Source organism: Dromaius novaehollandiae, chromosome 3 (genome assembly GCF_036370855.1).
Source record: "Dromaius novaehollandiae isolate bDroNov1 chromosome 3, bDroNov1.hap1, whole genome shotgun sequence".
Lineage (NCBI taxonomy): Eukaryota > Metazoa > Chordata > Aves > Casuariiformes > Dromaiidae > Dromaius > Dromaius novaehollandiae.
This window is the reverse complement of record NC_088100.1, coordinates 114869986-114885580: the sequence shown is the minus strand read 5'-3', so window position 1 is coordinate 114885580 and position 15595 is coordinate 114869986. Positions and strand designations below refer to the sequence as shown.

At 42.4% G+C, this 15595-nt stretch overlaps 1 protein-coding gene across 6 annotated transcripts in view; it reads right to left on the bottom strand.

The window, feature by feature from the left end:
- SLC24A3 (solute carrier family 24 member 3) overlaps positions 1-15595 on the bottom strand; it is a 255402-nt gene that overhangs the window by 137493 nt on the left and 102314 nt on the right. The gene's annotated exons all lie outside the window — the stretch shown is intronic.

Sequence of the window (15595 nt, the reverse complement as noted above, 5' to 3'; positions counted from 1 at the left end):
TTGAGTGCTTATTTGAAGCCCCAGAAATGTACATGAATGTTGTCATTAGCATACAGCTTCCCAGGTTGTGGTTGGTATTCTGTATTTTCATGGCTTTTTTGTTTGTTTGCTATAAAAGAAAAAATGCAGAGTAAGCAATTCCTGTCTCCAGGCATCTGAAATTGTGCTGGCTTGCGAAATTACAAAACAAATACAGTGTGTGAATTCCTGAATCAGAACACATCTGGCTGGACACTTTTATGGAACAGCTGATGTTCTACCAAAGCCACCGACACCCCGGGATCATTACGCTGATGCTTCATAAGCACCAAAGAAAATAAAACCATTAGACCGAGACTCCAGAATTGTCACTGGGATTTGGAAACACTCAGCTCACACGGTCATCTCAGTTTTGAAAATGTTGATCATAACCTTCACTTGGCATCTTGTCTACTAAAAATAACCAGGCTTACAGAAGCTCTTGGTTTAACTGTCAGTAACTCTTTGGTATTCAATGAACTGATGCTAATAGCAGCCAGGTTATGCAGGTGTCATCCAGATTCATGATCACTTGGCTACATCAGTTTCTCAGGATGTGTATCAATACCAGACCAGTCCCAAGATGCCACTGCCTCAGTGAAATTGCATGGGTGAAAGCTTATGTGCAAACTGCAGCTTCCTGATCAACGGCAACAGGGCAAACGTCTTGCTCCTAGCAGGAAACATTTTTTGACACAATCAAAACAGCTGCAAATGCATGGGCCAACCTAAAAAGTGAATTCCATGAAATAGTGATGAAACATAATGTATCTTTATGATTACATCTCTAATTATCTGTTTGGGAAAAAAAAAAAAAAAAAGGGAGACAGAAAGCCAGCCTTCCACCCCTTGCCGGCACTACAGGTACAGTGACACAAGGGGAGGTTCACCTCCATCCCTCAGTGCCTGCCCTGCACCTCATCCTTCATTGCCTGTTCCCATCTGCTAACAGAGCCTGTCTTCCCCTCACCACCTCTCAGTTTTCTCCACCTCACTTTTAAACATCTTGTCTGAGGTATGGGTTATACATGTGCAAATATGGTAATCTATTCCCCTGAGTGCCAGTGGTTTCAGTCTCCTCTGCCCACGTTTGAACCTGCTCCTCTACAGAGTAAATATTTGCAAAGTTGACACGTGAGACCATCTTATGCAATAACCTTTTTAAAGCCGCTTCTTTCTATTTTGGCTGCTTTCTTGCCACACACAGTTTGTACGCACAGCATGAATGATTTGTTTTTCCAAGTATAGGACCCCAAAGCTTGTTCAGATTTTTCTTTAAATTTACATTCCAGACACACAATGGATCTGCCTGCTTGGTCAAAACAGAAGCAAAGCTATCTCGTCGGTTTTCCATCCCAACACTATCATCAGCATAACTTAAGGCGCTTAAACTGGCCCATTTTAAGTAAACATATTTAGCAAATCAGAGTGAGTTACATACTTCAGACATTCATCTTTTTGGTCTTTGCATATAAAACCGAGACTTAAAATTTCCATTCCAAGATTGCAAAGTGAAAACGATATACATAACTAACATAGCTATAAGAGGGAAATTAGAGTAATTCTTTACTTTGATAGATTAATGAATGTACATTAAAAGGAAATTCTTGGGGATGTAAAGAAGTCCAAGAAAAAAAAGATGTGAAAAAGACAATTGCTGCAATCAGTCTTGCAACCTATGCCCAATATTGGCAATATTGCTGAAATAAACCACCACTGAAGTTAGCCAACAAAAACCTATCTGAAAAGGGCCAGATTCCTTAAAAGCACGTTCACTAACATACAAATGACATTTTCTAGGCATCCAGACAGCCATCTTCATGTGTACACCCAAGAGAAAACCCTTGTTTGCACATGTTGCCTGTGTTTTTGGTCTTTGCCTTTTATGAAAAAGCATGCTGGGAGAGACTTTCAGGCAACACAGCATCCCAGATCCCCCAAATTCTTCCTTTACTTTTACTCCTGCAGGGATTTTTTCACAGACACCTGCAGGAATAAGCACAGATCCTTTGCAAATCAGAGTAATGTAGAAAACAGGGCTAAATCAGAGCTGAGGTCACCCCAAGGCAGAGTGAACTGTGCCTATGTAAAATATAAACTCTACCTATGTTAAAAAACAAAATTGTCCTCGCTCCTCTTCCAGGCTATATTCCTGTTTGCGCATCTCAGGATGATATTTTGCCTTTTGCAAAACACTACACCGCTGCTGACTTGAACTCAGCCTGTGATCAGCTATAACCTTCAGGTCCCTCTGGGAGGACGAGCTATGCAGTCAGCCCTTTGCCTGCTTGATTATGCCTCAGCATAGCACATGGTACTTTTTCCCCTTGAGTTTCGTCTTGTCTTTTTCAGGCCATTTCTCCAGTTTATCAGGATTTTTGAATACCAGTCCATTCCTACAAATGTACCAAGGCCCTTCAAAGCTTCACATTACTTGCACATGCAATAAGCATATTAGCTCTTACACCACCCACATAGTAACTAAAATATTGAGCAGAACTATACCCAGGCAGATCTGTGCAAAACCTCAATCAACACATCATTCCAGTCTGGTGTGCAACTGCTGGTAACTAACCCCTTGACATGGATTGCCAAACAATTCTACACTCACCTAACAGTTGCTTCCGCTAGATCATGTGTCCTTATATATAAAGCATCATACAAGGTGGTGTCAAAAACCTTTTTAAGGTCAGGATGTATGTATGATTTCTACTGCTTCTCCCTTAACCACATGTTCTGTTACTCTGCAGAAAGAAATCAGAGTGGTTCGATGTGTCTTATTCTTGAAAAAAACCTCTTTGGTTCATATCCTTGGTAAGGTTTACATCCTTACACGTAATTCGTTTTAGTCCCAGGATTCTTCTACAAAGTAAAGCTAAGCTGGCTGGTTTACAGTTTCCTCTTTTTTTCCCCTCTCTTTCCAAAGTCTGGCCCCATATCTACTCTTTTCTATCTTTCTGATATCTCCCCCATCATCCAGGCCCTCAAAGTTATCTGCTAATGGTTCTGAGATAGTTTGGTCCAATTCTTTGGGTATCACACCATAAAGTTCATCAAGTCCAGGTTCAATCTGAAGGCTTCTGAATTATCTAATTACTTTGTCACTAGCTTTTTCCCTAACTCGGGCTGAGATTGTCACTATTGTGACACTATATGGATTAGTCATGTGCTTGCCAATGACCATTTTAGTGAAGACTGAGGCAAAACAGATGCTCTGCTCTCTCTTTGGTCTTCCTGGTGCCATCTTTTTATGTCCTTCCTTCTCCACTGCCAACTGGACTAATACTTTCTTAGCCCTTCCCTTGCTAACAATGTGTTTATAGAGTTCCTTAGTGTTACTTTTTTCTCTTGATAGTTGCTTATCATTCTCTGCCTTGGCCATTTTGATTTGGTCAAAACATTATTCTTTATTTGGTAAATGTATTAAGACGTAATTTCCAGTTCTTGTGAAAGTTTTCCTTGCATTTGCAATCAACAAATATCCTTGTCATTCAGCCAAGTTGTCTTCTGTAATATTTTTGTCTTTCCCCTCCACTGGGATCATTTCCATTTGACAGCTTAGTATTGCTTCTTTGAGGAACTGCCACATCTCTAGAACCATATTTTCTCTTAGTTTTGTCTGTCTACGAAGATCAGTATTTTTGTTTAACTGTTCTTCCTCCTCCTTTTTCTTAAGATTGTGACCTTTATCATTTCATCACATCACTCACCCATGTTACCTTCCACCTTCATATCCCTATCCCCGCTGGTCAGCACTGAAAATAGCCTCCCTGTCGGGTGCTTTTTCCATCTTGTGTATCAAAAGACCATCACACTTCAAAAACACTTTACGCCCTTCTCTATTCCTTTCAGAATAGAAATCTGCATAATTAACACCTTCCAGTGGAGCTTCCTGTCTGTAATCAACCCTGTCTCCATCACTCTGTTTTCTTTCATTCCTTAACCTGTGGGCTCTCAGCAGATAAAATGCAGTCTGTATTTTGGATCTGTAAGCACGTGTGAGTAACCTTGACATACAAAGCTACATTCATTCCTCTTTCCCCTCATTACCCATCTTGAGCAGTGGACCCCTTTATGCTCCCTTTGCCTGAGTTATCCCACCAAGTTATCTGTTACACAAATTAAGTTCTGCTTTAGAGGTTGTATTAAGACTTTCATCTCCTCTCCTCTATTCCCAAGCCTTTTTGCCTTGTTATAAAACATTTACAGTGTTTAGGGGATTGGCCCACTAAGTTTTGTTGTCCCACCTAAGGTGCCAAGAACTGCCCAAATTCCCCTAGTTTACAGGTGCTGATACCTATCCTTTTCTCTGCTTGTCGTGTGTCCTATGGACTTCAGCTTAAAGGCCATCCTCAGTAGGTGGAGAAACCAGTGCTCTGAGCTTCTTGTTTCTGGTGAGGTGCAGAGTGACACGCAACATTTTGCACTAACCATGGCTGAAAGCACAGGCTCTCGGGAGATGCACTTGGAGCACAGCAGGCTCCTCTTTCTCCTGTCCACCTAAAGAGGCAGTCTGCATATAATATCCCCAATGTGCCTGGCAGCATGTCTACATCTGGGACACACTCACATAGGTGGGCTTTCGCAGGGAACTACACTTGCCACCTGCATGGATCTGTTCCTAAAGGATCACTATAAGCTTGTGCTCCTGACAACCCCTTGAGGACCAGCATGCCTTACACTAGCAGGTGCTTTCTGAAAAGCACTCCTTGTGTTGGGCTACCACCAGGCAGCCCCAGATGTGGCCTCCTTGTGCTAGTCTTGCTACAGCTCTGTTCCAAGATATCCCTGCTGTCCCAAGAAGACTGATAAATCACTTACTTTCTAGAAACAGAACAGGCTCCTACTTACAGAGTTTAAGTCCCGTGAGCCTCCCAACGGAGGCCTTACAATTGCCTCTACTTTTCTTCTGGAAAGATGAAACCAGATTTGTTTCAGGACCTAACAATGATCTTGTTTTTTGGCCACTAATTTCACAACAGAAAGCACTCTGCCTCTACCAAGCCACATGGATACTGCATCTACAGTCTTCCTAGCATTTTCTGCTAGAGGGGAAGCCAGGCCAGGAAATCAAACCTGACGGCTCACCACATAAACACTATTTAAAGCTCGCTCATTGTCATTGATTACAGCATGAAAACATTTGGATCATCTCCAGCAATTACAAACCATACTCTGAGCCGGCTGAAACCCAGAGAAGACTGCAGAAAGAACCAGATGTAGCAAGCTAGATCCTCAACTGATGGGAAGCAATACGGCTTTATTTAAATCAATAGCACTCCAACAATTAACACTAACTGAGGCTCTCTAATTGACTTCAGTGGTCTGCTACAAACTGACACCAGCAGAAAATCTGTCACAACACTTCTTTTAAATTCAGTGCTGAGGGCTGAGATCAGTGAAACTGAAATTTGTGATTATTCAGTGTTGCCTAGATAGAATGCATGCTTCATTTGTCCCCCAAATTTTAACGGCTGAATTTCACAGATGAAGCTCAAGAGATGTTACCTCTTTTTTAGTCACCTATATAGTCCTTCTCTTCAATTCTTTTTCGCATTTTGCCCAGAAGAGCATCTATGATACAGGAGCTCAGTGCTGTTCAATGGAATTTAACCTAAAAGTTAGAGCTGTCAGGATCCTGATCCTTGGGAAATCTATGCACACAGTTTGCTTTGAGCACTTGAGCAGTCTTGGTAGGGTGGAGGACTGAGGACAAAACTCTGATTTGCAGCAGTGCAAAGTGACCCAGCAGTGCTAGGTCATGGTGGGTTGCCGTTTCCACTACACTTTCACTTCCAGATTTCTATTTTGTTCATCCAGTTTTGTTCTAGCTGGTTTCTGTTTAGATGCTTAAAGACATCTGTAGTTTGGCCACTAGTTAACTATATGCACTCACTGAAAAACTACACTTAACTGGAGGAGTACCGTAAAACTTGAAATCTTGTTAGCTGACATGAGGGAACGTACTAATGTTATGATGCGTGTGTTCACCACCACAATGTGTGTATCTTGCTTTATTGGCTGACAGTGAGTTATGAACTAATACATGACTTTCATTTACATGGCTATAAAAAGGTCTTGGAGAAGCTATAGTTTTTATATATATGTGTGTGTGTGTGTGTGTGTGTGTGTGTGCACGCACATATATATGTATCCATATACATACACATATGTACACATACATACACACACCCCCACATGCATACGCACATACTATGTATGACCATCTTCATTTGTCCTACACAGAGGAGCCTTATCATAAAGGTGAACCAGTCCATTTGATTTTATACTATGATTATTGGGAGAAAGTGAACAATTATCACATGCATAAGAAACAAAGTGCACTGCAAGTTTCTCTACAGTTACGTGTTTTGCTTTATAGCGACAGACAGGCTTAAAGCCTAATCTCTGGCATAAAAATCATATCAATCAATGTCAGCATAATATTCATATATCAGAAAGACAACACTGCCTTTAAATAGGTACCAGCATTCGCAGAAGACAAGGTGCTTCCAGAACTCCATCTCCGAAGAGCCTTTTATCTCTCTCAGAAACTGAAAGCCCCTAAATATAGGACTTCTATTAAAAATTCATGAGCTCCAGCAGATACTTATCAAAGCCATGGAAATAGGATATTTCCATCACGGTGAATGGCTTGACATTCATTTCTAATAAGCAAATGTGCACTTTATTACCATTTTAGAACAGAACATTGCTGCTGATACTCAAGGAACATAGAGAGCATTATCACTAGGAGTTAGCATTAGCTTTGCTACAGTACACACACATTATTTCTGCCATCTGGATGCCTCACGCTCATTAGTTCACAAATGAGGGTGCTGATCCCAGCCTTGTGGAGCACGCATAAGGAAGTCTCCTAAGAAGGTTTGAGTGCCGCTTCCTGGAGCTGGAGTTTTGTTCTGGTGTTCCTCTTGACTAACCTGTGTCCCAGATGACATTTGTAACATGCCTTCTACAAAGCTGCTGAGCGCTTTTCCCGGAGCAGAGTCATGTTGCAGAATAGGAATGACTGCTGCAGCGTCACAATTCCCCAGTGGCAGAAACCACTGCAAATGTGCAGCACTGCTCTGCTAATTGCACAGTGGCAAATCAGAAGGTACCAAGCAGAGAGCCTAAATCGCAGCACACGTACTGCTACAGTCCCTTAGCAGATGCTGATGCTGATTGGGATGCTGCCTTCATTATCAAAGGCAGTTCCTTTCACCCCTGCTTGCAGTCTCCTACAGCACTGATTTAATCTCAAAAACACCTTTGAGCAGGATTCAGGTTTAATCAGAATATAGCCTTACTTTCATACAAAAGAGGTGAAAGAACACTTCCTCTTTCTGTATGGTTTATTTTTTATGTATCCGTTATACACACAAACTTTTATACAACTTCTGTGCTGACATTAAAGAAGCGTTTGCTGCTCTCTCTTCTCATGGGAGAAACAAGCAGGAGAAAGGAAAGAGTAACCCCTCCACTTCCTTTATATGTCATGAGAAAACTGGATACAGAAATTGGGTTGTTTGATTTAAACATTTCCTTGAGAATTCGTTCTTTCCAAAGGGATACTTGAGATAATCTGAACAACAGCTGTTACCTCACATGTGTATATGTGCTTGTCCATCTCTCAACATTTTGGACAAAAGTAAGGAAGCTTTGACTAAGATGCTGTAGGATTACATTACCTGTATAGCCAGTCTGGCCTTAAAATTACAAGCAAAAAATGACAATTATACCATAGCAGAAAAACATTGCTATTGTATAGCTGAGTATTTCAAAATGAGGAAGGGCCAGAATTAAAAGAAGCTGCCTAACCTTAGATCAGTTCCTGTTCATATCCACACCACAATACAACTAACCACACTGTGCAAGAGGTTTGGGGCACAACTGGGAAGGACAGAGATCTCCTGCCCATTTCTTCAGCCTGTTAAGGTCACTCTGAATGGCAGAGAGCCATTCAGCCACTCTTCCCAATTTTGTATCACCTGAAAACTTGCTGAGGGTGCACTGTCTCCCATCATCCAGGTCATTAATGAAGGTGTTAAACAGTAGTGGCCCCAGTATTGACCCCTGAGGGACACCACTAGTGACTGGTCTCCAGCTGGATTTCATGCTGCTGAATCACAATCCTTCAAGCCTGGCAGTTCAGCCAGACTTCAAACCACCTCACTGTGCATTTATCTAGTCTGCACTTCATCAGTTTGTCAATAAGGGCATTATGGAAGACAGTGTCAAATGCCTTGCTAAAGTCAAGATAAACAATATCCGCTGCTCTTTCCTTGTCTGCTGAGCTACTAATTTCATTATAGAGGGCTATCAGGCTGGTCAAGCACAATTTCTCCTTCATAAATCAATGCTGACTTCTTCCAGTCACCTCACTGACCTTCGTATGTTCCAAGATGGTTTCCAGGGTTATTTGCTCCATCACCTCCTCATGGATCAAAATGAAGCTGACTGGCCTATAGTCTCCCAGATCCTCCATCTTGTCCTTTTTGAAGATAGAAGTGACATTTGTTCTCTTCCAGTCCTCAGGAACCTCTCCTGATCGCCGTGATCTGTCAATGATTGTTGAGAGTGGCCTCGCAGAGACATCAGTAAGCTCCCTTAGCTCTCATGGATGCATCTCATCAGGGCCCATGGACTCATGTATGTCCAATTTGTTTAAATGTTCCCTAACCTGATCCTCCTCTCAGGAGCCTGGGACTCCTGAAGGCAAGTCTTACTACTAAAAACAGAGTCAAGGAAGGGATTAAGTATCTCAGCCTTTTCCATGTCCTTTGTCCCCAGGTCCCTTGCCCCATTCAGCAGTGGACCCACATTTTCCCCAGTCTTCCTTTTGCTGCTGATATACCTGTAGAAGCCCTTCTTGTTGCCTCATGTCCCTCACTAGATTCAACTCCAGGTGGGCTTTGGCTTTCCTAACCCCATCCCTGCATGCTTGGACAGTGTCTCCATATTCCTTCTGGGTCACCTGACCCTGCTTCTACACTTTGTAAGCTTCCTTTTTATGATGGAGCTTTGTCAGGACCACCTTGTTCATCCATGCAGGCCTCCTGCTGCCTTTGCTTGATTTCTTGTTCACTGGGATGGACATTCTTGAGCTTGGAGGAACTGATCCTTGAAAATCAACCAGTTCTCCTGGACCCCTCTTCTCTCCAGGACTGTATTCCATGTTTCCCATGGGATTCTTCCGAGCAGGTCCCTGAACAGGCCAAAGTCTGCTCTCCTGAAGTCTAGGGTTGTAATCCTGCTTTATGATTTGCTCCGTCCTTTCAGGATCCTGAACTCCACCATCTCATGGTCACTGCAGTCATGGCTGTCCCTGACTTTAATATCCTCAACCATTTCTTCCCTGTTTTTAAGTGTCAGGTTCAGCAGTGTGCCTCCCCTCATTGGTTCATTGACCACCTGTGTCAGGAAGACATCATCAATGCACTGCAGAAACCTCCTAGATAGCTCGTACCCTGCTGTGTTGCCGCTCCAGCAGATATCAGGGTGGTTCAAGCCCCCCATGAGGATCACGGCCTGTGAATGTGAATCTTCTTCCACCTGTCTGAAAAAGGCCTCACCTACTTCTTCTTCCCGACCAGGCAGGCTGTAGCAGACACCCTACACAGCATCACACACATTTGTCTGCCCTCTAATTCTGACCCATAAGTTCTCAACTGGCTCATCATCTGTCCATAGGCAAACCTCCATGCATACCATCTGCCCCATCCCACTGAATTTGTTGCCATCACTTGTTTGGCATTGACCTTGAGCATAACAGAAAAATACTAATGAAAGTCTTTTGCTGAAGACCAAAATTATGGCAAAAGAACAAGTTTCAACCTTCTAAAGGCAATTCTAACAAACCAGGGAAAGCCAAACATTGTTTCCTGCTTATTTCTAAGGTTAAAAAAAAAAAAGAGAGAGAAAAACTCCTTTCTTGATCATAAATAAATAATTTATACCCCTCACACCATTTTTCTTGAATTTTTAAGTTCTTTACAGCTCACGCCTATAATAGTGTTCCAAAACAACATCATAACATTATAAAGAAGCTTTATGTTCTAGCAGCTGTGGTTGTCATTTGAAAGACATTATTTAAAATGTTTTATCCTTTTCCCTTCCATGTATCTTTGAAGCATCCAAGGAAAAGCTTTTCATGACTGGTGATAGCAACATTGCACTCTTACATAGAAATATTTGATTCTTGGTATTGTTCCCTCCAGGCACCCACTGCCTTCCAAACAACATATAACTGATCCAGTACCACGGACTTAAGGTGACTGGAAAAAAAGTCCTGGCTCAGTAGATGTGTGCCCCTCCACCCCGTGTTATTTCTCTTTGACTAAATTTTATGACTCAACAATGAAACTTAAGGAAGACTGTGAAATCAGTTAGGGATTTGAAAAGTTGCTTCTTCATCTCATCTGTCCTGCAAACCCCACATCTGCCAAAGGCCTGTACAAGGTCTGATTTATAGTCAGCAAGAGAAAGAGGGAAAGAAAACTCTGCAGAAGTGCAGCACTGCCAAGTTAACACTGCAAGAGCAGCCTCAGCTTGAAAAGTCCCTTGTTTTGAGTGCTTGGATTGAGATTGTTGATGCGCAGGCTGGTTTTTTTTTTATCGCTGCTTTGTTGCGTTTAAATACTAGGAAATTCAGAAGTAAAGGGGAGAAGCTGAAGGAAATAATGGTGTAATGAGCTTGCATCACTTGTAAGCTCCACTAAATAGGTCAGTTGAGTTGTAAAGTTCTCTGAACCAAACACACAAATAACTATCTGAGTTTGTTACCAGCTCTACGTGCGTCAACATACATTTAAACCCCATTCAGCAATGTGCTGAGGCATATGCTTACCTTTACGGACATAAATACTCTGGGAGTACTCCCAGGCTTAAGGACTAAGCACATAATCAAAGGTGTTTCTAAATCAGGGTGCACAGGTTATGGTGACATGCTCTCCTAGGCTTGCACATGGCTTTGTTTCTAAACAGCCATAGGTACAAACTCATGGAAATGTAAAGGAAGGGACTGCCAAATCCAGGACTGAAGAAGGCCAGTACAGATGGACCATTCATTACACTCTGCCTAACATTCAGCATCAGTCTTCCTTGATGCAAACTAAATTGCCTGGGTTTTGACCTACCAGCACAGAGAATAACTGATGGGCATCTGATCCCTTATCAGGGAAACTTTTCCTGTGCTGCCTCCCCTCACACACCTTGCTCTCCCCCTTCTTTGTCCCTCTCTTTTTCCAGCCTAAACAAGCCCACAACCTTGAGCCCTTCTTACAGTCTTTTGAAATCCTCCTCATTCTAATGCTAAACTCTGGACTGCCTCCAACTTGTCTATACCTCTGTGTAATGTGATGGCGAAAACTCCACACCACTTTCCAGCTGAGGCCTCACCAGCCATCGGCAGAGTGGAGTAATTACCTCCGATGCCTAACCAGGGAGAGTCGCCAAAGAGGCAGTACCAGTCTACTGGCTATCTTGTTCAGTTTGTGGTCCATCATAACCCATGGATTTTATTCTGGTGTTTGACCAGATCTCACCTATCTTGCTTCCCATGCTGCATTTGTGCCTTTGATTTTTCAGTGCAAACCTTTTGTACATGCATTTATTTATTGATAACTGCATTTTTGTTTTTCATTTTCATCCTGTTCAAACGAGTTCTTCAGTCTATCAAGGTCACTGTCAGTCCAAACCTTGCGCTCAGTGATCTTGCAGCACTTTTGGTGCAATCTGGAAAGTTTGGCGTGATCTGGAAAGTTTGCAAGCATTGGCTGCATCAAAAGCTTGGATGGTGGTGAAGTGCTGAACAGACCCAAAACCCAGGCAGCCTGTGAAAGGCCTCTCCTTGAAATGCTTTTTAGTTTACAGGACACCACTGATAACTACTCTTCAACTGTTTTTTCTTAATCAGTCTTGCACCCACTTCCATATTTCCCTAAATTGCTTATGTCAATGTCACGTGGAAGAGAATCAAGACACCATCTCTGCTTCTTCCCTCCTCTGCTTTGGCAGTTTTCCTGCCAAAAAGGACATTAGAATGCTATGATGTGATGCAGTCTTGGTAAGTCCATGTTGGATGTTTTTGTTACAAACTGATTGTTTAATAATTTGTTCTAGTATCTTTCCAGTCAGCAGAGTTAGGCTGACTGTTTTATAATTCCCTGGGTCCTCCTTTTCCCCCAGTTTGAAGAGATATTATGTTTGCCTTTCTCCAGTCCCGAGAGATTGCCTGCCCTCCACAAATTCTCCACAATAACTGCAAATGGTTTAGAGATAACATCGCATAGTTCATTAAGTATTTCAAAGTGAATTTCATCAGTTTTGAAATCATCTTTAACTTCCGTATTTTGCACGAGGTCTTATACCCTGTTAGAATTAATTACATGAAATATCTGATCATAATTAACCTCTTCTCTGAAAAGTAAAGTAAAGAAAATATTAAACACTTGGGCTCTGTGGTCCCCTGACCTGCTGCAGCTCTATTTGCTCTTCAGTTTTTCAGATATTAGCTCCCCACACTGTATTCTTCCTCTATGCTTGTCTTCAAACACGGGGCCTTGTTTCAGACACCGTATGAGTCCTTTTGATTTTCAGGTCCCTGAGGCTCTTGTGACGCAGTGATCTCCGCCTCTTATCTTCCTCTGCAGTGGGACTGTTAGCTGTTGTGCCTTCAACAGAGATGTCAGTGAACTGCTAATACTCCTTTTCTCCTTAAAATACCTTCCCAATACACCCTATCAATTCTCTGAAGTCTACTTCCTGGAGTCTGTTGCATTCTTGCCCTGTCCTTCCTACTTCTTTTTTTCTCAGATGCACAATCACTTCCACTCAAAATTACCTTCTATCTTGAGATTCTCCAGCAATGGGAATAAAATCTAGAATAGCATCTCCTCTACCAGCTTCCTTTACATTCTGAAACAAAAAGCTGTTCTAAAGACACTTCAAGAGCTAGACAGACTATCCTCATCCTGTGGTGCTCCTTTTCTAGTAGACATCCAGCTAATCCATGACTGTCTCTTCTCCCTCCCTGTACAGCACAAGCACATCCTGCTCCCTCTGTCAGTTGTTCAGAAATATCTGCTTCCTTGTCTTGATTACACAGTAAGTAGTAGGCCTGCTGCTATGTTCACTCTTTTCTCTTTAAACTCCATCCAAAAACAAATCTTCCACCTATTTCCTTCTGGAATTCAAGCCAGCACTTCCCTTTACACTTGTGTCTCCCTCTGGAGCAAGCTCTAGGCTTATGTAGCAATATTGCAGCCTTGCAATTTATCAGCCCAAGTCCTTTATAGGAGAGGAAGTCACAGCTTGGTTTGACAGCTTGAGACTTCAGTGTTTTTCTCTTTGCTCCTTTGTCTCCCAGCCTCTCTGGGCAGAAATTACAAACGTGCAGCAGGTTGTTGCATTCATCTCACCTTCATCCCTGCCTGGATGCTGCTGCGATTTGCCTCCTCCTTTTGGCCACTCCAGTCATTTAAGTGACTTCAGTAAACTCATTTGGGCTTTCTAGTGATGCACCATCTTCAAATTAAACACAAAGCCCTCTTCATTAGGTTGGCATGGTAGCATGTGAAGATGCTCTCTCCCTTCACAAATTTCCTAGCAGTCTTCTTTCATGTAATGCCATCCCATGCTTGAGGCCAAAGTTCTTTTTGGCACCCTCAAGGCTGCCTCTTCATGGAGGGGTGCCGCTGAAGAAGACTTGTTAAGGGAAGAGCCCTTTGGCTGGTTCCCGAGTTCAGAAAGGTGGTAATGTCAGTCAGACATCACGGTATTTGGGAGTCGCACTCCTGGGGTACAGAGGCATCCAGCTCCACATCAGAAGCCTGGAAACTTGGACCCTCCATCATCCCCTTGGAGAGACAGACTGGCAGGAAAGCTAGGGAGAGTCACTGAAACCAGATCATGTTTAAACAGCCCCTTGGAAATATTTCACATTTGCCAAGGAAGCAAATTCCCACAAGTGGCTTTGCAGCCTGTTCTAGGCACAGCCCAGATCACAGTCTGACCAAAAGGATTTTGTTCAATTTGGTGATAATTACAGGGACCTGGACTTCAGGCTCCAACCCTGTAAAGAACTTTCAGCCATGTACTACTGTGCATATGCAGGAAGGAGTTTTTTTCTTCAGTGCTTTTTTCCAGGCCAAATTTCAGTGAGAGCACCAGGAATCCTCACAGAGATGAATGCATGTCATCAGGGAGCACTGTACATGATTAGGCCTAAAGACCTTGAATTCCCAAGAGGGATAACTGCACACAGAATTTGCCTCCTCCTTATTTGAAGAAGAGAAGAGAAGAGAAGAGAAGAGAAGAGTAGAGAAGAGAAGAGAAGAGAAGAGGAGAGGAGAGGAGAGGAGAGGAGAGAAAAGAGAAAAGAAAAAAAAGAAAAAAAAAGAAAAAAAAGAAAAAAAAGAAAAAAAAGAAAAGAAAAGAAAAGAAAAGAAAAGAAAAGAAAAGAAAAGAAAAGAAAAGAAAAGAAAAGAAAAGAAAAGAAAAAAAAGAGAAAACTATAAGGGCAGCTGTAATTACATGTAAATCCCCACATGGGCAGGACTCTCTTTTACATGTGGCTAGAGAAAGGACCATCTGTTTTATGAAGATACTAAGCTCTTTTTTATCCCAATTACATTCTTTTCCTCCTCTCTCCCCCTAAATAGAAGCATTGCTGTGGTAATATCAAGAGTCTTAAAATAAGATTATGCTTTTAAATGGGAGAGTCTTTAAAGTGGGATTATACCTTACAACAGCCAACTAGGCTTTCAATCAAGTTTAGAGGATACGCTTACAACTTCATTACCCTGCAAGAGGCTACCTTTACGGAGCAACAAATTAGAAACAGTCACATGGTAATGGATGAGATTAAGAAAAAAAAAACAAAACCTTTCTTCTCGGACTTATCTTTCTCTGTGCATATGCAGAAAGGCACTCTAGTATTCTTCTAGTGCTTTGTCCAATGTGAACTTTACTGATACTAGCCATGGATCCTCAAGAAACACCCCCAGCATTTTCCCAAAAGAGAGAAGTAGTACTTCTCCTCTGCTCTTTGCATGCTACTCTTATTGTCCAAGAGATAGTGGAGGCTGAACCAGGAAAAGGTGCTCTGAACGCAGCAGCTGAGAAGGAGAGGGAATGAGATGGAGTGAAGGGAGCTGTGCAGATACGGCAGGAGGAGGATAAAGGGGTGGCCAGCTCTTGGCAGAAGTTGTGAGTGCTTTTCCACTCCCTCACCTCTTTTCTCCTGGTTAAGCCTGGAGCTGGGTTGTAGTGAGAGGCTGTATGGTCCATATGAGACCTCGCTATACCACTGACCAGGCCCGTGAGCAAGTCAGTTTGTTCTCTTTACCTCCATTTCCCATTGCAACTTTTGGTTCCTTGAACAGTCCTCCAGGGATTTTTATGGCAATGTGAGTGTGAAACCTTTGCTAACTCTAAACCCTCTGAAAGCAGATATGCCTTTTGGACCACCACATAATTAAGATTCATTTCCCTGGGAAACCAGGCTAGAAGCATATGTATTAACACATTCTGACCTAGAATTTCTTTTGCCAAGCAAGAGGCTAAACTTCATTAT